The following is a 24,917-nucleotide window of genomic DNA, read 5'->3' on the forward strand; positions in this document are numbered from 1 at the left end:
TAGACAATGAAATAATGTAATCATCAAGCAAAACATGAATTAAGAATGAAATCAATTCAAATAAAACTCCCTACTCCAAGATGTGCATATTGCTTCCATTGTTCTTCTTCTCTTCGTGGTATGATGGCTCTCAGATATTGCGCTGGTAACCTGCAAGTGACACAAAGATTCGAAGTTCATGATTGTTGAAAATGGAAATTGGATGCTCAATTTATAGAAAATTGGAGAAGATTGATTGAAAGGTGGAGCAGAATGATCAAGAGGTGTAAACTCAGGTGAGCTCAAATGCAATTTGATAGTTGAACTGTTGATTGTAGGAGTGGAACTCGATAGATTGAATAGATTAAAGGAGTCAACTGATTGATGAAAGAGTTAACTGAAGGATGAAAAATAATGATTGGAGGAAATAAAGAGGATGACACAGAGAGCTAAATTTAGAAAAAGCTAACTGAAGGATGGAAATAGAAGTTGGAGAGATAAATGATTTAATTAATTAATTGATTTAATTAATTAATTTAGCATGTGCTTGCATTTAGATTTAAATTATTAATTTAATCTTTGCATGAGATATTATTCAAATAATTGAATTTATTAATTCAATTTAGCCTTTGAATATATTTAGAACTTGACTTTGATTTTCAATTTGATTTTTGAAATCATGCACATGTGATGAATTTGGAAGAAATTAGAAGAATATGAAATTAGAATTTGGGGATTTGGAATTGGAAGAATTAATTAGCTAATTAAATAATTTAAAGAAACTATTTGATTATTTAGAAATGGAATTTAATTAAATAATAAAGACTATTTAATTTAAAGGATTAAATCACAATTAATTAAATAATAAATATTTAATTAATATTTAGAAGAGGGTTGAATGATTAGATGATTAGAGATAGAAATTGAGTAATTAGTAATTTATTTAAATAATGAAGATTATTTAAATTGGGAAATTAATTAGAATTAATTAAATAATAAATATTTAATTAATATTTAGAAGAGGGTTGAATGATTAGATGATTAGAGATAGAAATTGAGTAATTAGTAATTTATTTAAATAATGAAGATTATTTAAATTGGGAAATTAATCAGAATTAATTAAATAATAAATATTTAATTAATATTTTGAAAATGATTAAATGATGAAATGATGATAGAATAGGAAATAGAATAATTAATAAGATGATGAGGAAATATGAAATTAGAAGAATTTAGAAGAATAAGTTTAATTGACTTAATTAAATAATAAAAATTATTTAATCAATTAGAGGAATAATTAGCACATGATCAATGAGACATTTTTAGGTGTCTACATTTGCCCCTCTTTGAGACAAAGTCGGAACGACATTGTTTCAAAGAAAATGAAAAATTCTGCCCCAGTATGCCTTGGTATTGTTGTGTAGTGTAAATATGCCCCCTCGGAAAAGGTGGTCAAAAAATTCAAAAATTGAGACTAGTGTTTTGATACCAATGTAAGGAACCAGCGTATGAAATTTCGTTTCATTTCGAGATCGTTTGAGTAGGCTACAAGTTGTTTGGAGCTGGCGGGGACCATGGGCGTCAAGGTGTTGTAAAACCCTAATTTTGAGCTATAAATAGATAATTCTAGGTTTTTATTTGCTCATTTGTGATTTGGTAGTTCTTTGGTTTCTTTGCAATTTTTGTGCCTGTTTCTGAGTTTTTGGTCATCATGTTTGGTTATAGAGCTCAATTGCACTTGTCGGACCGAGTACGTTCATTGCAGAGACCTCCTGGGACTGGCGGCATGGTATTTTTCATTGCTTTTCCCTGATTTTTTCCTGTTTTAATGCATTTTTTCCAAAAAAATTTCATGATCACTTTTTGCTATGCATTACGCAATTGCTTGTCGACTTTTACGCATTAGTGCTTAGTGTACCGCATTCGCTGTAAATGTTACGCATGCGTCGTAAGTGTCACACATTAGCTGTATCATGCCACATTCGTGTATATCATTACGCATAAGTGTTATTTGTCACGCATGCGCTCATTGTGTCACACATTAGCTTCAATCGTCATGCAAGAGCCATATTTGTACCGCATAAGTCATAACTGTTACGCATTCGTTGTAAATGTAAGTTTTTGTCATGCGTTTGAAAATATTTTAAGTTTATCTGGATCTAACATCTAATATTTTGATCATTTTCTCGTTTGCAGGAGAACATCGAAGTGTTATACTGCCGATAGAGCAGGCCTAGTGGACTTGATCTTCGAGCTGACCTACCAGATGATGAGATTGAGCATATTCGTCAGCTTGGTCTTTACCATGTATTGCATTTGCCAGAGGTTACGGCCAACAGGGCCATGATTACAGCTTTGATAGAGCGGTGGCACTTAGAGACATGTTCATTTCATCTTCCGACTGGTGAGGCATCCATTACCTTAGAGGATGTATGGTGTATACTACGTATTCCCATTCATGGTGAGAGGGTTATATATGACCATGACGATGGCATTGCTGGACTATGTGCACTTTTTGAGTGTGAGATTCAGGATTTGCAGATCAGTGGCCGTTATGAGATCCCTTGGGCCCGATTAGACTATGATGACCTGACCATTGTATTATATGGTATTGTCGATGGTTTACTGATACCTGATCGACGAGGTCATGGGTTTCCAGTTGGATGGGGCAGAGTGCTCCATGATATGATTGTGCATCGTCGACTATATGCTTGGGGTCCTTGTCTACTTGCCATGTTGTACTATCAGATGCATGGTATTGTGTATCTGGGATACCGTTCTATCAGTTGTGGTGTTACTTTGCTGCAGACATGGGCATGGGAGCACATCTCTATTTCTAGGCCTGTCGTTCATGTAGATTTGCAGCCTGGTGAGCCTTATGCTTTCAGGTATACAACAGGTATCAGACACAGGGGTTCGGGGAGCACCTTGTATTGGAGACATCAGTTGGATATATTGCAACATTTCATTTGGAGACCTTACTTAGATTGCCCCGGTTGGCCTAATGATGTAGTGCACTTGTCTTTTTGCTGCCAGTAGAGATATCTTATTGGTAGGACCTTTGAGACTCAGCGGATCATAGAGATGTATCTTCCTAGACGTGTTCTTAGACAGTTTGGTGAGGTACAGGTGACACCTATGGTTACTGCATATTTTGCTTGTGTATCTCGTGAGGTATCTGATTGGGGTGTGTGTATTCAGCCACATGTTGCCTCTGCTGAGTTTGATTCATTGTAGCCATTACTCTGGGGTTGGAGTAGGGGTGGAGCAGATCCAGGGACGACAACGGAGTATGATGCATGGTTTGCTAGGCATAGGCCAGTGCCTTTGACTGATCCTGTTGTTCCGATTACAGCATAGCAGATTCGACATCCTAGATAGTGGTTGAGGATAGACGCAGGGGAGAGAGCCGGTGGAGATGGAGGAGATGGGGGAGGAGGTGGTGGAGATGGTGGAGATGATGGAGATGGGGGAGGAGGTGGTGGAGATGAGGATATAGACATTGGTGGAGACACTAAGTCTATTAGTAGTGAGGACAACGATGATTCCTCAGAGTCATCGAGTAGCGAGGGTGGGGATGATGATGATGATATGCCAGAGTTGGAGGATGCGCCTGCCATAGAGGGTGGGATAGGAGAGGTTGGTGATGAGGATGAGCTGCAGACTCTTAGAGCGTGGGTGCAGAGCTTGGAGGATGAGGTTGCTAGACGAGATATTAAGCGAGAGACCTATCGTGCAGATTATGGTGCCCTAGAGGCGGAGCGAGTGCGTCTTCAGTGGGAGAGAGATGAGGCAGTGCGACGATGTCAGATTACTATGGATGCCTTTGATCAACTTTTTAGAGCAAGTACAGATGCACGTGACTAGGGAGAGAGATATTTCACTGCTGCGCAGGAGGCTATTTATTATAGACAGGCATATGAGAGAGCCATCCCTGAGGGTCAGAGAGAGCCTAGCTTCAGTGCATTCATGGGGAGGAGATCGAGTAGATCTACTTCATGACGAACTAGTAGTGGTGGTGTTATGGGACTACCTCGATATCCTGGGGCAAGATCTAGTGGACAGGATCCACCTGCTGATAGAGGCAGTGCTGGTTGATCATGTTATCTGAGCCTTCGGGCTTATTTATTGTATTCACACACATTATCATTTTTGAGTTATATATATAGCATGCAGTTTTTTGTTTTTTTTTGGAAATGATCTATGTAAATTATTTTTTCTTTCCATGTATGATTTATATGATGTTATGAGTTGTATAATGCATATCTACTAGAATTCTATATGATTCTAAATGCAATAATAGTACATGTATGTAGTAATGATGTAATGAAATCTAAAATAAATGCAAATGAACTCTATAATGAAATGAAAATGAACTCTATTATGAATGCAAATGAACCTTATTATAAATGCGAATGAACCTTATTATGAATGCAAATGAACTCTATTATGAAATGCAAATGAACTCTATTATGAATGGTTTTTTGTATGATAATGGTTGAATCCATTTTGACTCAGATACACTTTGAAGAAATGTTAGTGAGATGGTAGAGAGAAAAATTTGATGATAGAAAGAATGTTAGAAAGAAAGCGAGTAGCCAGAAGATAAGAAACCAACAGACTATCAATAAGCAAATGAGACGAAGATGATAATGAAATTGAATGAATCATGAACCTGTGTCTCATATTTTATTGCGTCAATATATATTCATCACTGAGCCTTATTATTGAATCAATGGAGCTTAGCACATCAGGATATAAGGAACCAAGATGCAAAGAAATCTCATTGTAGAAACCAACACGTAGCAGACAAGGAGTGAACCCTCCATTCTGGGAATTGCGTTAGGGGTTGAGGTATGTGTGGCGATTTCACCTTGATGTGAAGGCTCTTATCATAGACACCCACTAGAGCAATTTCCCTAGAATTTCATCGGTTCACACCACAAACAACAAACAAAGAAAAAGATAATGCTCATCATAGCTCCTCTAGTCACTTTTGGACATCCTTGAGTAGCATAGAAACAATATCTGTCGACAAATGATAAAAAGATAAAGACTGACCCAGACAAAATTCAGCAACTATACGGACCTTGTGCCTTCGTTCTCAGTTGTTTGATGTGATGGTTGATAATGTTTGATCTCAGAAAGTTGCGGACCCCGTTTAAGACTGACTTGTCTGATTTCGAGTGTATCCTCTTCTGTTTAAGACAAGATAATGATCACATTGATATGGATATGATACGATTGATAAAACAGTTTGATCAGTTGATTGCAGATGTTTGATTGGATAGTCGTATCCTTTGTTAACTTTGTGCAAAGTGTTTGCTAGATATTTGCTAGGGTATTTGTTTCTTACAAGACATGTTATTGCAAGTTTTTTGATTGATTGATTTTTGATTTTTAGTTCTTTTCCAAGAGCTTTTTCAATGTTTTTGGATTATGTAGGTAGATTTTTGAATGTTTTTGTTTGATTTTTTTTTCAGGATCGTATATGGATGTTTTTGGTTGATCTTTTCAGAATTGTATTTGAATGTTTTTGGTATTTTAATTTTTTTCATTGTTTTTGGCATATTTTTTCAGGACATTATATAGATGTTTTTGGTTGATTTTGAGGTTTTCAATGTTTTTTTGTTTTTTTTTTGGACTTTTTCAGGACTTTATCTGATTTTTTGGTTTTTCTCAGGACTTTATCTGATTTTTTGGATTTTTTCAAGACTTTATCTGATTTTTTGGATTTTTTCAAGACTTTATCTGATTTTTTGGATTTTTTCAAGACTTTATCTGATTTTTTGGATTTTTTCAGGACTTTATCTGATTTTTTGGATTTTTTCAAGGCTTTATCTGATTTTTTGGATTTTTTCAAGACTTTATCTGATTTTTTGGATTTTTTCAGTTATGCCCCCAGTGCGCAGACCCGTATGACATGATGATCTATAGAATGCGTGTGGAGACAAAGAAATTTTTGACATGACCTATGTGAATGCAATATGCAGGATGAAGATGCACTTCCTATTCGAACAAGGTTGATTGTCTTTGTTTTTTAGCATTTGTAATACACTGATTGAAAATGAAGGTGCAAAACATTTCGTAGATAAGCAGTCAATTGATCTCTAAGACCCTTCGGAACATTCATCTCAACACACTTAGTGACTAGGATTTACAAATGGAGACGTAGAAAACTTCCCCATTGGTTCTTGAAACTTTGATCTTCTTTTGCCCATGTGTGTGCAGATGAGTTAATTCCCGCTCTTGTGTTCACTAAAGATCCTTAGCATCCTATATGACTAGCTACATGGTTTTTCTAACTTCAAAAGCATCCCGAATAGAGCCTCGTTGCCAGCAAGCCTTGGGAGCTCCGACAAGGTTATAGACTGTAATTTCTCAAATATTGCTCCATTGCCAGTAGGCGTTCATAGCCCTGATGGAGTTACTAGCATGTTCCCATAGTCAAGCTTTTTATCGTATTTGTATACATGATATTTCAGTTATATATCATTGCTCTTTTTGCCTTTAGATGGATATTTGGCCTAGCTCTTTTTATTTTTATTTTCTTGCCTTGACTTGTAAGTAATGAAACCTACTTGGGTGTGACAATTACAGCGTTGCTGAAGGAGAATTTTAGATTTTTCACTAGTCATATGATCAACTAGGTGTCTAGAATGATTTAGAGATCTCGTTAAGGTGTAAGATATAGCAATTGATAGATTGTGGGTTACCAAGTCTCAAATAGTGAAATTACTACCCAACCATAAGTAAAATGTTATCGCAGGGTAATGTTGAGAATGAATGACTTTAGAACCCCAAAGACTTCATGTCCGAATATCTAAGAAAGATGATGACCCTTGTTTTCTTTTCAAGATGCAAACGAATGATAAACTCGAACAGTTGCCTTGTTTTATTTGATGCTTCTATGTGAGAATGCAGAACTTTAAGAATGCGATGCGTTTGAAAAATAAACTATATGTAATGCAGTGTTTTAAATGATATGATATGCAATGCGGAAAGTAAAACCTAAACTACACCCTTAGGTGTAATACCGCTTAAGATGCATGCTGTTCATAGGGTCAGAGATTGGATTTCCCTCCAAGGTAGCCAAATGATAGGTACCATTGCCTATGACCCTTGTTATAATGAAAGGACCTAGCCAATTAGGTTTGAATTTCCCTGGCCTTTCTCGTTCTGCTAAGTTCCTTTGATTCTCTTTAAGTACTAGATCCCCCACTTGAAAGGTTCGTGGGTAGACCCTTTTATTATAGCTTCGCCTCAGTCTATTTTGATATCCTTGTAAATGATTGAATGATGTTTGTCATTTTTCATCAAGGGTTTCTAGTTCTTGCAACCTCGCTACCCTGTAGTCTTCTTCTGATATAATATTTTGTAGGGATACTCTTAGAGACGGTATTTCTATTTCAATGGGGAGTATCGCTTCTGTACCATAGACCAAGGAATATGGTGTTGCTCTTGTAGGGGTGCGTACTCCTGTTCTATAAGCCCAAAGAGCGGGATTTAGCTAGAGATGCCAGTCCCGTCCTGTGTCAATGACTACTTTCTTAAGAATTTTCAATATTGTTTTATTTGTAGCCTCTGCTTGTCCATTACTTTGTGGATAATATGGTGTGGAAAATCTCTGTTGTATGTGAAATTTGTCACACAATTCTTTCACTTCTTGGTTTTTAAATGGACGCCCGTTATCTATAACAAAGCACATTGGAATTCCGTATCTACATATAATGTAGTTGAGCATAAATTTTGATATTTGCTTTCCCGTAGTGTATGTTAAATGAATTGCCTCAACCCATTTTGTAAAGTATTCAGTGGTTGTCAAGATAAACTTGTGCCCATTAGACAAAGTAGGGTTGATTCTACCTACGAGATCTAATCCCCATTGTGAAAATGGCCACGGTGATGTGATGGGTTGAAGATCTTGTGCTGGTGCATGAATAAGGTCTCCATGCATTTGGCATTGTTTACACTTCTGTACATACTTGTAAGCATCTTTTTCCATGGTTGGCCAGTAATACCCAGTTCTCAGCAGTTTCTTTGACAATGGCGGACCACTTTGGTGAGCCCCACAGATTCCATCATGGACTTCTTTTAAAGCAAGGTGTGCTTCATTCTCATCCAGACATCAGAGAAGAGTTCCATCGAAACCCTTTCTATACAGAGTATCATCTATGATGGTGTATCTAGATGCTTGATGAATAAAGGTCTTCTTTTGATTTCTGGACAGATCTGGTGACATGTATTGGGTATTCAAATATGTATATATTTCATTGTACCAAGGCGATTTTGGTCCCACAATTGCACATACATAGTCTGATAGGGGGGTCTCATATGCAGGTAGCATTAACTGTTCTATGATAAACTCAAACTGAGTTTCATTAGCAGGCATATTCAGAAGAAACCCTATTGTTGCCATTGCATCTGCTACCTTGTTTTGTATTCTAGGGATTTGTTCAAAGGTAATTTTGCTAAAGTGCTCCTTGTAATCTTTGACCAACTTCTTATAAGGCATGAGTTTGTCATCCTTCTTATTGTAATAATCATTGACCTGGTTCACAATCAACTGTGAATCACCATAGACCTGTAACTCTTGTATTTTCCATTGCACAGCTGTACGAAGTCCTATGAGGAGAGCTTCATATTCTGCCATATTGTTGGTGCATGGTAAATTGATCCTAAATGACTTAGGTATAACATCCCCTTGAGGAGTAATGAAGATAATACTTGCTCTAGATCCGTGATTTGTATATGATCCATCAAAGTGCAACTTCCACATTATTGAGGTAGTTAGTGTAAACACGGATTTGTCTAGAAAGTCTATCAACAATGGGTGACTATCTTGTATAGGAGCCTCTGCTAATTGATCTGCTATGATTTGTCCTTTGATAGCTTTTCTATCTGTGTATTCTATATCAAACTCGCTCAAGATCATAACCCACTTAGCCAATCGCTCGATCAATGTTGCTTTGCTCAATAGGTATTTGAGTGGGTCAAACCGTGCAATGAGTTGTACCTTATGACTCAACATGTAGTGTCTGAGCTTTTGGGATGCAAAGATTACTGCTAAGCAAGCTCTCTCTATGGGGGTGTAATTAAGCTCATAGTCGATCAGAGTCCTACTTATATAATAAATGGCTCTTTCTTTTCCATTTTTGTCATGCTGTACCAATAGAGCTCCCAGAGCTGAGTTTGTTGCTGATATGTACAACAATAGAGGCTGTCTTGGAATAGGGGATATTAACATTGGTGTGTTCAAAAGATACTCTTTTAGAGCTTGGAAAGCTTCCTGGCATTGTTCTGTCCATTTAAAAATAACTCCTTTCCTGAGTAAATGCTGGAATGGGTGACACTTATCTGCCAATTGTGCCATGAATCTCCTTATGGATTGCAATCTCCCTTGTAACCCTCTGAGTTGTTTAAGTGTTGATGGAGGTTTCATATCAATGATTGCCTTGACCTTGGTAGGGTCTATTTCAATTCCTCTGTTTGATACTATAAACCCTAATAGTTTACTTGCTATTATGCCAAACACACATTTCTTTGGGTTTAATTTGACATTATATTGTTCCAACCGATCAAATATCTGTGTAAGAACTGGAAGGTGACTTTCTCTGGTTTGCGATTTAGCCAATATGTCATCCACATAATCTTCCATTATGTTATGGATCCTGTCATGAAATAATGTTGTCATGGCTCTCTGGTATGTTGCGCTAGCATTTTTAAGACAAAATGGCATCACATTCCAGTAGTACGTTCCCCATGGGCATGTAAAGGCCATTTTATGTTGATCTTCTGGTGCAATTTTAATTTGGTTGTATCCTGGAAAACCATCCATTAAGGATAACATCTCATTTCCAGCTGTTAGGTCAACTATCATGTCGATATTAGGTAGCGGGAAGTCATCCTTAGGGCAAGCTTTATTTAGATCTTGAAAATCGGTATAGATTCTAATGCCTCCCGTGGGCTTAGTCACAGGTACTAGGTTTGATATCCATTCCGCGTAGTCAATAGGTCTGATAAAACCTACTTCCAGCAACTTTTGTAATTCTTTTTTAACCAGTAATGCGATACTTGGATGCATTTTTCTCAATGTTTGCTTGTAAGGTTTAACTCCTGGTGTCAATGGTAAATGATGCAACACTAATTCAGAATCTAAGCCCGACATGTCTGAATAGGACCAAGCAAAGTTGATAGGTCGTTGTTTGAAAAAATGAATGAATCTGTCTTTTTCTTCTTTGCTCAATGATTTTGCTAGATGGATGTTATGTACAACTTCCCCTTCTGCTATGTTTACTTCTTCTGTTTCCTCTGTAAGTAATGCTGAACTTTCTCTTTCCATAGGAAGATTACCCAAATCACTTTTGTCATTATGGTTAGTTTGATTCTTATCTTCTGTTTGAGAAGTACTTTCTTCTCCAAAGTATGCTATTCTATTTAGGTCTATAGCAAACCCTGCTTTATGATCACCTTGCGGAATTCCTTCTTTGACTGCTAGAAATTTTGAAATTGCTTCGTCGTTTTCAAACCAATCCAGCGTTGGTTTTCCTTCTTTCCCCCAATCAATCAAGTGTGAATGTACTAGGGGTAAATCATTATTCTCTTCTATAGTAGAGTCTGATAACATGAAGACTTGATTGTTTGATATTACACTTTCTGGTGGGGTAGAATCATGGAGTGATAAGAATTCATAGTCATGAGAATCTGTCTCACTGTCAATATATGTTTCATCGTATGGGCTATCATCACTTATTTGTTCTTGTTCCTGTCCCTGAATCTGTTGTAGATTGACTGATCTTCTTTGTACATTAGTGACTCTTCTTAAGCCAGGTATAAGCTTTTGCAATCCTTCTTCATCTGTTTCGTTAGGTTGAGCCTGAGTTGCCTCTCGTGGTAGAAGTAGTGACAATAACCATGGATGGGATTCAGGTGGTGGGGGTAATCCTGCATCTGTTGCCACATTAGCTTGTACTATTGTGTCAATAACTGCATCATTTTGTAACTCTGCGGTAGGTTCTTGCAAGAGTTGTCTCATGTCTTCCCCATCTGATTCTGCGCTAGGTGATGTAGGTACGTGATTGCCTGTTTGAGATGAAGATGGAAGAGTCTGTGTGGACAAATTCCTTTGTGATATGTAATCTGATGGTTTGCTTGGTCGATTTAGTATATCAAGGGTACGTTGTCTGGCTTGTGTGATATGTTGTACATGCTTATATCCTAATCCTTGATTTCCTGGATTATCATTAGGAACAACAGGTTCTAGTCTTCCTTGTTTTTGTAACCCCAGGCCTATGGTACCATCATATCCATGTCTTTGGAGTATTTTGAATCCATTGCCATACTGATCTGTATGTATTCTAGGTGTTGTCATATGATCTTCTTCTCTATATATCCAATGGTTAACATCTTCATTCAAGGATTCTTCCTCTAAGTCTCCCCATCTAATGAAAGAGCATGAGTATGAGTATCTGACAATTTCTTTTCCTTTGTCTTTCTTTTGTACTGTAGTATGAGGTTTCCCAAAGGACTTAGGAGAAAGAGATAATTGTTTCCCATTTGAAGTGTTTGCAATAGAGTACTCTCCACAACCCATATCCTTTATTTGTAAGGAGGATATCGTAGGCATATCTTTTTGTGTTTTTGTGATCTTTAACGTTTCCAACTGTGTAGTGAGAGGTGCAACCTGATTGATAGGTAACTGGTTATCTACACTATCTTTTAGATAATTACAATGTTGGAACGGATTTGGATCACCCTTTATGGTAATTTCAATACCATTGTATGGGAATTTGACACACTGATGAAATGTGGATGGTACTGCTTGCATGGTGTGGATCCATGGGCAGCCCAATAACATGTTATATCCTAGTTTTCTATCCAAGACTTGAAAAGTGACCTCTGTCATTATTGGTCCTACTTGTACGGGTAATGTTACAATGCCTTTAGATGGACGTTCTTCATCATCATAAGCCTTGATGTTTATCCTTTTGGAGGAATCAATGTGAAGTTCAGAATATCCTAATGCTTTGACTAGCTTTAATGTACAAATGTTCAGACCGGCTCCCCCATCTATAAGTACTCTTCTGATCCTTTTCTTGTGAATGTAAGCTTCCAGATGTAGTGGGTCATTATGAAGCATTTTATCACTAGGAATATCTTGCTCTGTAAATGCAATATGTGTACCTTGTGTCAGATTTCCTACCATAGATTGGAAGGCACGTTCATCTATATCTCTGTCTACTACTGAATCTTGGAGTGCTTTGTCCATTATAGCTCTATGATTGGGTGAAATACGCAGTAGTTCGAATAAGGATATTTGTGCCAGAGTTTTCTTAAGCTGGTCAACTATATTGTAGGTCCCTACTGCTGGTGGATGATTTTGTGCTATCCCTTGTAAGGTTACCTTTGACCTGTGAGTAATGACTGCACAGTCTCTGTCTCTGGGAGTAATTGTGATTGTAGCAATTGTATCATTGGTATCTGTAGTCACATAAATCTGTCCACTTAATTAAATGAATATTTAATATTTATTTGATTATTTAACCATTAATTAATAATTAATTAAATTAATATATGTAATTAATTCATCTTAACCCTCTTCTCCTATTAATTAAATAAATTATTCAATTTATTTGATTTAATTCACTTAACCAAATTCAGACCATTAATTAAATAAATAAATCATATTTATTTAATTAAATCTTCTCTCACATTTAAATAAATTAATATTTATTTAAATCCCCCAAAATCCCACCTCTCACATTTAAATAAATTAACATTTATTTAAATCACCTTTATCTTCTACCCACTTGCATTTTCCTACAAATGCAAGTTGCACAACTATTTTAAATAAATCATTTATTTAAATTACCTTTATCCTCCACCCACTTGCATTTTCCTACAAATGCAAGTTGCACAACTATTTTAAATAAATTATTTATTTAAAATCTTATTTATCCTCACCCACTTGCATTTTCCTACAAATGCAAGTTGCACAACTATTTTAAATAAATTATTTATTTCAAATCCTATTTATCCTCACCCACTTGAAACCTTTAATGGTTTCCCTTAAAGTCTTCAAAACTTGATGGCTTTAAAGTTTTCAAACTTGATGGCTTCCTTCTATAGTCTTCTTAAGCATTTAATGGCTTCCCTTAAAGTCTTCTTAAGACTTTAATTGCTTCCCTTAAAGTCTTCAAGCCTTTAATGGTTTCCCTCAAAGTCTTCAAGCATTTTAATGCTTTATCTTCTTTTTTCTCATTTAAATAAATTAATATTTATTTGAATATTTATCCAAATGCAAATTACACCATTTAATTAAAATAAATGATTTTATTTTAATTGAAAATACCAAAATTCCTCCCACTTGCATTTTCCTACAAAATCCACTTGCATGCCTAAACCCCTTCTAGATTCTTCTAAACCTTTCCTAATTAACCTAATCCATCCCCTAAATATTGTCACATTCCTAAGCAAATTGGAGTCACTTTTCAAAGACTCCAAAGTCTTTGAAAAGCAATTAATGCTTTGTGTGTTCAACAAATTAACCTCTAAAGTCTTCCAAACCACTTATGGCTCTTACATGACCATTAATGGTTAATTCCACTTGCACCCATGGTTAAGGACTTTGACCCCTAACTTAACCCTCATGTAATCCATGTGTCTCTTCAAAGCATTTATTTCTTTGACTAGGGTAACCATCATGTCCCCTCAAGCATTTAATGCTCCTTATCTCTCCTCTCAAGCCTCCTCATGGTGACACTTGTCAACATGGGATTGGGTTGAAAGTCTCACATGGATTGAATATCTTTCAATCCTAACCCTTGTTAAGATTACTCAATCTTAACCCTTCATTTCCCCATTTCTTCTATAAATAGAACCCTTCTCCTCAAGCAAAAAAGGAGCATTAGAGTATTGTTGTTATACTGGCATTAACATAGAGCTTTCTCATAGCATCACTATCTACACTTGCATAGCATTTGCTCATCATATTCAACTATCTTGAATCTCCATATGGCATCCATGGCTAGTGCTAAAAGCTGAGAGCTACACTCATTTGGGACTTGGAGAGGAGAGGAACAAGGGAGGAGCAACTATGAGCATCTTGATTAGCTATTTTATTCTATGTTTATATGCTTTCTATTTCATGCTTAATATCTCTCTTGATATGCCTGTTTAGGATAATCTTTTGTTGCTAACACTAACGTTTGTTTCTTGTGCTCTTGTGTGTGTTGCCATCAAACAGATTTTCTAATCCTTTTTGCAGAGCATCATTTGGTGAGCCCGACGTGAATCCAAACACCAAAAAGATCAACTTTTTTTTTTTTAACCAATAACATGTTTGAATGTTGAAAATGTCACACAGGTTGCGCTTTTGACGCTGTTTTGGCATGTTTGACATTGTTTTGGCGCTATTCACCCTGTTTCAGCGCTTTTGCCTTCTCTGTCTTTCCCTTTCTTTTAGCGCGTTTGTGTTAAATAGCACCTCTATTCAAACGCAGACTAGCGCTATTGTAACAGAATGTTGTACAAATCACCTTGTAACCAAAAAAAAAAAAATTAGACTTGTAGAAGCCCACCAAAACATGCAGATTTTTCTAACTAATTGTCTTTTATGCAGGTTCTAATCTTTTTGTGCAGGGGAAGGAGTTAGTTTAAATGCTTTAAAAGTTTCTTTTTTACTTTCTTTCAACAAAAGTTGGTTAAAAAGAATCCATTTTTCCTTCTTGCACAAGTTAAAATAAACCTCACATTTTATTTTAGAGTGCATAAAATGAACCTCAAACTTGTTTTTGGTGCTTAAAAAGAAAATTCATCTTTCTTTATTGCAAAGTAAAAAAAATAACAAACTTCAAAATTTTGTTTTCATTGCAAGTTAGGGATACATTTTGTTTTGGTGCTTAAAATCAACAAAACAAATTTTCTTTCTTACATCAAACTTAAAAATCACAAGCCACACTTCAATTTTTGGGCAAATAAAAAGAACAATCCACTTGTTTTTATTTTTGCAAAAACAAATTTTACTTCAAGCAAACGTGTTTTTCATTAAGTTGACTAGGATTTCCGAATTCTAGGTTACAAAACACATTGCCTTTGAAGTTAAAAAGAACACCATGGCTGTTGGAGCAACATCTCCAAATAGTTAGATCACATTTGTAATGGTGCATTAAAAAGAACAAGTGTCTTTCGTACTTGGCACACTTGTGCAAAAAGTCAGTCGAGTGGTCCTACCTCTAACACACACTATCCTCTCGCTTGGCTTTCGTGGTCCTAGGTGCAAGAGAAAAGTGTTAGTAACACTCAAAATTTTATCTTTTTAAGAGAGGCCTGCCAAGGGATCGATACTCTTGGGAACGACCTCGAGCGGTAAATCCTTCGAGCCGCTATAGAAATCAGGTGAGAGCGAAAGCTGTAGCCTTGGGTATAGCTGTTCCTACAGTGTAACTGGCCGAAAGGACAAATGGGCCCCACCACCAGTTACAAGGCTCTTAAGTGAGTCACTGCAAAATGAACTTATGTCCAAAAACATCAAACATGACTAAACGCCTTTAAGTAGTAGCCCACCTATTCTATTGATTGAGGATATTTGCGATATAATTTAGTGCAAGAGCATAGATGGTTTTGCTCCCAAGATACTCACCATACATATTTCCTTGAGTAGAAACATAGCTTTTTGAAAAGTCACTTGTGGCTTGATAAAAGTGGTGACTCCCCCATCATAGGGATCATCTATTTGTTATGCTCGTGCAAGACTTAGTATATCACATCCTTACCTGCCACGACGGGATTTATAAGGTATGTAGTACCAAAGTCGAAGAAATATCAAGATGTGGGCTAAATTTATCACAACTGGCTATTTGATCTTAGGGATAAAAGGTGTTTGAAGTGTGTTCATTTTAAAGACCAAGTACAAATTGAGCCGACTTCAGGCTTTGGAAATACACCTTAAAATACATCTAAAGGAAGGGTCATATACAAGTCCAAAGATTGGGTTGATCTAGACCCATACTCATTTGTGCCTTTTAGGCAAGATTCTTGTGTTTGTGTGCTTGCTTTGTTTTCTTGTCAAAGAAAAATCAGAAAATCACTTCCCAAAAACAAAGTATTCATCCAACCAAACATCTGTCAAAACAACCAAAAACATCAAAAACAAGGTACAAACAACAAAAAGTCAAATTTTATGACCATTCTTCACATCTTGTGAAAGAAGAAGCGTCATCAGAATATCAACTTGAAAAGAAGACCATTGAGCTCAAAGGCTTTGATCAAAAGGAGGAAATTCTTCTATATAAATAGACAAATCTTTGTCTCACATAGAGTCTTTCTGCGTCACATGCGTCTCTACCTTCAAGGAAAAACAAACAAATTTGATTCCGAATCATTGAATCGCAGAGCTTTTATGCAATATAGAGCTCTAAGTTATCACAAAAACCAAGGAGGAAAGATTAATCCCAACTTCTTCCCAAACGTCTGTATCACATACAACACAGCTCGAGAAATACCACCAACACCCGAAAGGGAAGAGGTAGAGTTTGTCCCATTTGTAACACAAAGTTTTTATTGAAGTTGAAAAAATTTCATCCATTATCTCACTCATACATCATCACTTCATCATCAATCCATCCCAACTCTCAAAACATTAAGAGGTTCTTGCTCCAAGTTCTCTTTTTAGATATTGCTTGAATCAAACGCATCACATCACTTTTTAGATTGTTTCTACATCTAGGATAAGCTCATCCTAAGAGACACATCTACGCAGGTTAAAACTAGTTCATGAGTGAATCCTCTCATTACTAGGTAGTTAAATTTGTAACTCATCTCAGATTTCTCTACACCTTATCACATCCAACCTTATCAAAACAAGCAAGCAATTCAAAGAAGGAATTTTGGTTACATCTACCTTAAAAGTGCTAGAGATCTACATGCAACACAAATCACCAACCATCAATCTTTCATTTCATCAAACAACTCATCATCATCTTCAATCAACTTCAACAAAAGCTTGCAAGCAAAATGGCTCAAACCCGATCACAGTCCAGGCAACGAGAAATAGAAAGGGAAGAAGAAGAAGAGGAAAATCTCAATGAATTTCAAGAAGCACTTGGAGGAAATGCAGATGACGAAAACCGAAGTACTCCCACTCCTGCAACAATATAAAGGGCTCAGCATAACCCTCTCTTTAACAGACTTTTTGACGAAATACTCAGGAGCAATGCGGATGCTCACTTCTTAAGACTCACTTAAGAAGGAGCAAAACTCCCCTCTGACTTTGATCTTGCCCAATTAAGACAAGCATCAAAAAGACAAAGTCACTATGAAGAGGAAAGAGGTAGAGATCCCATCAGATATAACATTCCTCGAGGTAACCCACCACCTCCTCCTCCAAATGAAATGGAGATGTTGCGGCAACAAGTTGAGAATCTCGCCCAACAGCTTCATAGTGGTGTCAAGACTAACCAATTCTCACTCAATGACATCTGTCCCTATCCTTTTGATAGGAATATTTACATGCCACCATTTCCACGAGGATTCGAAACACCCAAATTTGAAAAATATAGACGAAAGGGGGATCCCCGCGATCATGTCCGAGAATTTCATTCCGCTTGTCTCGAAGTAGCATATGAAGACACATACCTAATGCACCTTTTTCCCCAAAGCTTGGGAGGAACAACCACATCATGGTTTTCCCGACTACCAGGTGGCATTAGAACATTTGAGGAACTCATCCAGAAGTTTCTAGCTCATTACTCTCATAACATTGAACGCAACATTACCATGGTTGATCTGTGCAACACTAAACAAAAACCAGGTGAACTATTCTCAGTATTCCTGCAACGATGGCGCCAAATGTCTAGCAGACGTTCTCTTCAGTTACCTGAACGAGAACTAGTGGAAATATTCATTTCCAACTTAAACGAAGAAATGAAATTTCACCTGGATGTCAAAGACACAGACTCTTTTAATGATATGATCACCAAGGGTTTGAAATGTGAAAGGGCACTTATCAAGAAAGGACTCATCAAAATCTTTAATGAACCAAAAGATGGTCCTTGCCCACACTTCAATAGTGATAAACCAAGCTTCTGGAATAAAAACAAGAATATTGTCAATGATGGGGTTGTGGATGCTAGGACTATACAAAATGCACAACCTGTGGTTCGGTTTGCAGGACAGAATCCTCCACCTCAGAACAACACAAATGGTCCTACAAATCAAGGTCGCATCACATCTCACGATAAACCAAGACCTCGTCAGCAAAAACAAAAACGCACATACACTCCCTTGGGGGAACCCATTGAAATAGTATTGCGACAACTCATTTCTCAAAATTTGGTCACTCTGCCTAAGCTATCAAACTATGAGCCTCAGGTCAAACCAACATGGTGGAGAGATACTGAACACTGTGAATTCCATCAAGGGAGAGGACACAAGACAAGTAATTGTCACCGATTGAAAGATCTCATTCAGGATCTTATTGATCGAGGAGAAATTGAAATTGAATGACATGACCCAAAAACAACAAATAATGATCATCTGATGTTCAAAAATCCACTTCCATCACAAGATCAAAGGGGTCCTTCCACTTCTAGGCGAGGCACTGATACCACTGATTATACAAAGGCTGCGTATAATTACACTGTAAATCATCTGTATGATGCCAATGAACAAGTTGCAACTATAACCTTCAAAAATCCCAACTCAAATTGCAATGTTGTTACATGTCGTGGTAAGGTCACCATAAAGGCAGCTCCACAAGGCACCACCTCCATCCCAAAGCAGTACAATCTTGTGGAACAATTAGACAAAACCCCTGCGCTTATATCCATTTTAGAGCTATTGCGTCTATTGCCCTCTCATAAAACTATCTTGGATCAACCACTCCAAGAGGTGTCAGTCCCTGCAAATCTGAATACAGACCAATTTCAAGCCATGGTTGGAAATCTAAAGTCCTCACCTTGTCGCACTTTTTCTGAAAGTGACAACTCTTCCTTCCAGCAACCTCATAATGCCTCACTCCACATCGAAGGATTTATTAACCAGCATAGGATCAAGCGAGTCTTGATAGATAATGGAGCAGGCCTGAACATTTGTACACTACAGTTGGTCACAACATTGGGCTATGCAGTAGAATCAGTGGATCCTCGTAAGAAGATCACAATCAAAGCCGATGACGATGCAGAGCGTTCATCCAAAGGAGCTGTGGTACTACCAATCTGCGTGGGCCCTGTGGTAAAGCACATCATCTATCAGGTTCTGGACCTTCCTTTGCCATACAATCTATTATTAGGGAGACCTTGGATACATGCCATGCAAGCCGTTCCATCTACCTACCATCAATGTATCAAGTTCCCACATAATGGTGTAGAGATCACAATTTTGGGCGATGCAAATCCCTTTGCATTTTGCCATAATATCAGCCATCAACCAGAGATTACTGTTCCTAATAATAGAGAAACCATTTCCTCCACATCATATATAAGTCCAGCCTCTCTTGCTAGTTCAAACACCACTATACCCAAGAAAGAAAAGCTTAAGATGTAGATAGCAGAGGAAGGTCCTGGGGAATACAACTTGAGTCAACTCTTTTGTGTGGGACAAATGCCCACTTCTCCTCGAACACATGGTAAACCACAACAGGTGCTCCAGCAACCACTAGTCACGCTAGCATGTGCTTTGACACCTTTCATCCTTGGAAAGAGTCAAGAAGAAGAAACCCAAGAGGAGGACTTAGCGGACTGGATCTATAAAGATCCCATCACCACTGATATACCGCAAGTTAGACTTCCTACGGATCAGTATGGCAAAGGCCTCCTCATTATGCAAAGAATGGGATATGATGGTCAGAGTGCTTTGGGATATTGCAAACAAGGACGACATGAACCTCTACTGCCAGAATTAAAGCCCAAAGGTAATACAGGCCTATGCTTTGAGAAAGAAATCTTTCCTAAACTCAAATTCAAAGGAAAATCCAGCAAACCATTATGTCAACCTACTGCAAAAAGGACACCTTTCATCATTAAAGTAGCCTCAAGCACCATCCCGACTGCCCCATCGAGGCTCACAACCCCAAAACAACCATCTACAATACCAATCATCCCACCAATCAAACCAGTAATCCCATTCGCAACAGCCATTACATCCATAGTACCATTAGCAGCAACAACTGTATCAGAACCCGCAGCAACATCTATGGTACCAGCAGTTCTCTCAGAAGCCACTGAGTCAACACTACTGATACTTCCTGTGCCAGATTCTTTTATCCCCATCAAACTTCCTGTAGCACCGATCACTACAAAGGTACATCAACCAATCACACCTGTAGTGTTTAACTCAAAAGACATCCCAGTATGGTATAGCAATCGGATGCTGGAAAGTGATTCAGAGACCGACTCACATGAATGGGAATTTGATTCGGTACAGCTTAATACTTCAGATGAGGAAGACACATCACCACCTCCACCACGCAAAGACATCCCTGTTTACGAAGAGGCACAGATAAAGACCACTTGGGTTCCTGAACTGGAAACATCTTCCACAGACCCTACGTCTCATCCTACGCCTGATTCTGATAGGGAGAGTACCATTAACGACCTTCACCATAACATCTTAACCCTCACTGATACATCTAACGCACTTAACCTAATCGATGAAGTAATGCCCGTTATCCACCCTGAACTCATTGAATGGAACCAACCAAATCCCCCATGTCTTGACTTCTTCCAAAACGATGAGGCCATCATTGACTTTTTGGAATTAAGGGATAACCTACCAAGCGGGGATCACAAAGCTGGATTCGCCATAGAACTAAATAGCGTAGCATACTTTGGGGCGGATGCCAAACCTTTCAGCTGCAAAAATATAACAATAAAACATGGATCTTCCAGTGAAAACCACACTGTGGCACTGTTTGATCCGACAAAAGTAAAAAGAAAGAGCGTATCCAATGGTGAAAACCTCTCTGAGGTGCCTAAGGATGAAGGGTTTGACATTCTCCCTGATAGTACACAACAGGAACGATCAACGATTCTCATCGAGGAAACCAAAGAATACAATGTGGGGACTCCTGAAAATCCTCATCTCATACATCTGGCATCTCTTCTCACTCCAGAGGAACAACCTAAATTTATAGAGTTCTTCCATAAGCGTCAGATCAACTTTGCATGGTCATATGCAGACATGCCTGGGCTTGATCCTGATTTAGTCATGCATCACCTCACCGTAGCAGAAGGAGCCATACCTATCAAGAAGAAGCTTCGTAAGATGCATCCCCAGATTGCAGTGCTAGTCAAAACAGAACTCAAGAAACTCCTAGATGTTGGTTTCATTAGGCCAATTGATTATGCAGAATGGATCTCCAATATTGTGCCTGTCGGCAAACCAAAAGGGGGCATCTGCATTTGTACTGACTTCAGAGATATGAATAAGGCCTGTCCTAAGGATGACTTCCCCCTTCCAAATATCGACATCATAGTGGATCTGACAGCAGGACATGCCATGCTTTCACTCATGGATGGCTTTTAAGGATACAATCAAATAAAGATCGCACCAGAGGACCAACATAAGACAACATTCACATGTCCATGGGGCACATATTGCTGGAATGTAATGCCTTTCGGTCTAAAGAATGCAGGAGCGACCTATCAAAGAGAAATGACCACCATCTTCCATGACATGATGCATACTATGATGGAAGATTATGTGGATGACTTACTAGCAAAATCACTCACTAGAGAAGGTCATTTGGACATATTAGAGAGAATCTTTGATAGACTGGAACAATATCATGTTCGAATCAACCCAAATAAATGTGTCTTTGGAGTAACCTCCGGGAAGCTTCTAGGATACATTGTCTCAAGCAAAGGTATTGAGGTCGACCCAACAAAGGTAAAAGCAATTATGGACATGCCACCTCCAAAGAATATCTGTCAGCTAAGGACATTACAAGGACGACTTCAATCCATCCGAAGATTCATTGCACAATTGGCTGATAAATGTCACCCATTCACACACCTGCTACATAAGAATATCCGCTTTCAGTGGGATGCCCGATGCCAACAAGCATTTCAGACGCTTAAAGACTATCTCATGAATCCACCATTGTTGATGCCACCAGATCCAAGTAGACTGTTGTTACTCTATATCTGAGCAACAAGTATAGCATTGGGTGTACTACTGGCACAACATAATGTGGAAGGAAAGGAGTGTGCTATTTACTACATCTCTCGCACACTGGTTGGCTATGAACTCAATTACACACCTATTGAGCGAGCTTGCTTAGCAATAATCTTAGCAGCCACTAAATTGAGGCACTATCTGTTAACACACAAGGTACAACTCATTGCAAAGATTGATCCACTCAAGTATTTACTCAGCAAAGTAGCATTGACAGGTCGCTTAGCCAAATGGGTGATGATTCTAAGTGAATTTGACATCGAGTATGTAGATCGTAAAGCTATCAAAGGGCAAGTTATTGCAGATCAGTTGGCCGATGCACCTCTCATAGGTGATCATCCTCTCATTTCCAATTTTCCAGATGAAGAGATATTCATGATCACAATAGCACAACCATGGAAACTATACTTTGATGGTTCATACACTAGGCACGGCTCGGGGGCAGGCATTCTGTTTATCACACCTCAGGGTGATAGCATCCCGAAGTCTTACAGGCTCACATTTCCATGCACAAACAACATAGCAGAATATGAGGCCTTGATCATAGGACTCAGGCTAGCCGTACAAAGGAAATTACAAGAACTGCAAGTATATGGCGACTCCCAACTGGTCATTCGACAAGCAACAGATGAATATTAGACCAAAGATGATAAACTCATGCCATATAAGCAAATGGTGGACACTCTAAAGACATCGTTTACTACTATCACTTTTGAGCAAATACCACGAGATCAGAATCGAGCTCCAGACGCCATGGCTACCATCGCATGTCTACTAGATCTTCCACAAAATTCAACACGCTACGAGTTCTTGGTAGAACAGCTTTGGATCCCCGCTTATGATATCCCTGAATCTGAGATGATATGTCACCTTGTCGGTTCTGAATCTCCATGGTATGGTGAGTTCTACACCTATCTCCATGATCACACCCTTCCTCCCAACCAATCAAATAACCAACGTAAAACCTTCATTCGCCAAACTGCTCGATATACCATTATTGCCGAAACCCTATACCGACGTGGTCTTGATGGTACTCTCCTTCGATGTTTGGAACAAGGTGAGATAACAAAGGCTTTGGAAGAGGTCCATGAAGGAATTTGTGGGACTCACTCAAGTGGTCCATCACTAGCCAAGAAACTACTGCGCAATGGATACTATTGGCCATCTATGGAAAAGGATTCCTACTACTTTGTCATAAAATGCAAGAAATGTCAAGTTCATGGCAACCTGATACATGCACCAGCCCAGGAACTGCAACCAATCACAACACCATGGCCTTTCTGTCAATGGGGCCTTGACCTTTTGGGTAAGATTCATCCATCTTCATCCAATGGCCATAAATTCATTATTACCGCCACCGAATATTTCACAAAGTGGATCGAAGCTGTTCCACTTACCCAAGTCACCGGCAAGCAGATCGCCTCATTCATCCTCAATTACATCATCTGCCGGTATGGTGTACCCATGTCCATCATCACAGATAACGGTCTTCCTTTCAAAAATCAGGATGTCCGCGAACTTTGTGAGAAATTTCATATCCAACACCGCTTTTCCACTCCCTATTACCCACAAGGCAATGGTCAGGCCAAAGCATCCAATAAAAACATATTGAGGATCCTAAAGAAGACAGTCAATGATGCTGGCTGTGACTGGCATGTTCAACTAAATCCGACACTATGGGCATATCGAACTAGCATTCGAACCTCTACAAGTGCAACTCCTTATTCATTGGTCTATGGTGCAGAAGCTATCTTGCCTATTGAGGTCGAGATACCATCATGTCCCCTCAAGCATTTAATGCTCCTTATCACTCCTCTCAAGCCTCCTCATGGTGACACTTGTCAACATGGGATTGGGTTGAAAGTCTCACATGGATTGAATATCTTTCAATCCTAACCCTTGTTAAGATTACTCAATCTTAACCCTTCATTTCCCCATTTCTTCTATAAATAGAACCCTTCTCCTCAAGCAAAAAGAAGCATTAGAGTATTGTTGTTATACTGGCATTAGCATAGAGCTTTCTCATAGCATCACTATCTACACTTGCATAGCATTTGCTCATCATATTCAACTATCTTGAATCTCCATATGGCATCCATGGCTAGTTCTAAAAGCTTAGAGCTACACTCATTTGGGACTTGGAGAGGAGAGGAACAAGGGAGGAGCAACTATGAGCATCTTGATTAGCTATTTATTCTATGTTTATATGCTTTCTATTTCATGCTTAATATCTCTCTTGATATGCCTGTTTAGGATAATCTTTTGTTGCTAACACCAATGTTTGTTTCTTGTGCTCTTGTGTGTGTTGTCATCAAACAGATTTTCTAATGCCTTTAACCTATTGATGGAAGTGGATTCTACATTGTCTTATGATTCATTAAGTTCTTCATTCAAACAATCATCAAAAATCCAAAAACATTCAAAAATATCTCGCAAAAATACCAAAAACATTCAAAACAATTCAAAATCCAAAAACATCGACAAAACCATTGAAAAATCACACAAAAACATGGCAACACCTTGTACATACCCATCCATGCAGATACCAAAATAAACATTGACAAACTACTCACACAATGACCATTTACCAATCAACCACACAATCAACATCAACAATCAAACTGTCTTCAACAAGGATGCATCCTTCCTTACCAAAACAAAGACAAAAGTGACGTTTTCTTTGACAAGAAAATTATGTTAAGCTATCAAATACTTGGTTGATTTGTGAGTACAATCGTTCGTTTATCCGTATCAGGATCTTGCAG

This window comes from Cryptomeria japonica, chromosome 3 (assembly GCF_030272615.1).
Source record: "Cryptomeria japonica chromosome 3, Sugi_1.0, whole genome shotgun sequence".
NCBI lineage: Eukaryota > Viridiplantae > Streptophyta > Pinopsida > Cupressales > Cupressaceae > Cryptomeria > Cryptomeria japonica.